This window comes from Geospiza fortis, unplaced genomic scaffold (assembly GCF_000277835.1).
Source record: "Geospiza fortis unplaced genomic scaffold, GeoFor_1.0 scaffold78, whole genome shotgun sequence".
Lineage (NCBI taxonomy): Eukaryota > Metazoa > Chordata > Aves > Passeriformes > Thraupidae > Geospiza > Geospiza fortis.
This window is the reverse complement of record NW_005054339.1, coordinates 6,004,304-6,005,683: the sequence shown is the minus strand read 5'-3', so window position 1 is coordinate 6,005,683 and position 1,380 is coordinate 6,004,304. Positions and strand designations below refer to the sequence as shown.

Genomic DNA, 1,380 nt, shown 5'->3' with positions numbered 1-1,380 from the left:
CAGAAAAGCAACTGCACTGCCCTTAAAAAAAGTAGAATATAGAACAAGTCTAGTCTACTTTGACACCTGTGGGAAGTCCAAGTCCATGACACAGTCTTGGTTTCTTGGCTTGTAAAGAGCTGTAATCTTTTGAAGAGGTACTTTGGGCTGCTTAGTCACTGTTGAAATGCCGAGCACACGTGTTAAGCTTTATCCTGTAAAGCATTTATCTCCCCGAGTAATCTGTAAAGTGAAGTGACTTAAATCAGTGAAGGAATCACACCCTTAGCCTCTGAAATGCCCTCAGGCTTCTCCAATGTTCATCTGCTTGTTGTTGTCTGTTTTGGTGGTGGTAGCGGTGCTTACCAGGAGATCTGTTCACCACTGTTAATAACCTTGGATTCTTCATTCATTAAGGATATGATTTTTAATGCAGCATTTTACCTAACTTAGATATCCCTTTACACGAAAATTAATTATGCAAGCCTCGAATTTATTAAGTGTAAGGAGTGTAAATGATCGAAACGTGTCCTGCTTTTTCACGTGGGTTTGCAATGTCCATGTGACTTCGAAATCAAACCTGGTCACCGCAGTTCCAGCAGCACCGGGGCTTGCTTGGGGGCAGAATGGAGGGGGTGATGTGACAGTGAGTGTGTTTAAGCAGCTGCAGTGTCTAATTAGCGTGGGCGAGGTGTGAGGATGCCCAGGGTGAATCCCACGCCCCCTTCCCAGGTCTGCTGGCTGCCAACCCTCCCTCAGGCCGGGCGTAACACGGGGAGGGGGCCCAGCTGATGGACATTAAGGTAACCTGCTGAAATTGCTATTCCCTGAAACTGGGCAAAGAAATTTAGGTTCATGGTCAGGGTCAGGGAGTGGTGCTTGGGGCGACTGGTGGTTTGCAGGATGGAGGATTTATCCATACGAATGATAGGGGTTTAGGTTGGATGATTAAGAAGGTGAGTCATGAAGTGAGCGTGATAAAAAATCAGGGGCTGGGGTTTAGTTGAGGCGTATCATTAAGGAGGGGGAGAGCCCTCTTTCTTTAGCTAAGAAGGCTAATGCTGGTTCATAGCTTCTTAATGATTAGGATGATATTAAAGAGGATCAGCTTTCGAAGTTAGCGAGTGGGATAGATTCTACCACAACTGGCATGAAGCTGTGGCTAGCTCCGCAGATTTCTGAGCATTGTCCGGAGACGACTCCGGGTCGGGAGGCGAGGAAAGAAGTTTGGTTGAGGCGTCCTGGGATTGCGTCGGTTTTCACACCTAGGCTAGGGACAGCTCATGAGCGAAGTACACCGTCAGCAGTGAACCTCTGCTCGGCAGGGGCAGCGAGGTGAGCAGGGGTGTGTGCCGGGCCGGTGCTTCTCATCCCTGGGCGCTGAGCGGACGAACCGCGCCG

General features: G+C 48.9%; 1 protein-coding gene across 1 annotated transcript in view; it reads left to right on the top strand.

The window, feature by feature from the left end:
• The first annotated feature begins 1,294 nt into the window (after positions 1 to 1,294).
• EEFSEC (eukaryotic elongation factor, selenocysteine-tRNA specific) overlaps positions 1,295 to 1,380 on the top strand; it is a 122,159-nt gene continuing 122,073 nt past the window's right edge. The window contains exon 1 of the mRNA XM_031058190.1: positions 1,295 to 1,314. The gene's annotated coding sequence lies outside the window, so the exon portion shown is untranslated. The remainder of the gene's footprint in view (positions 1,315 to 1,380) is intronic.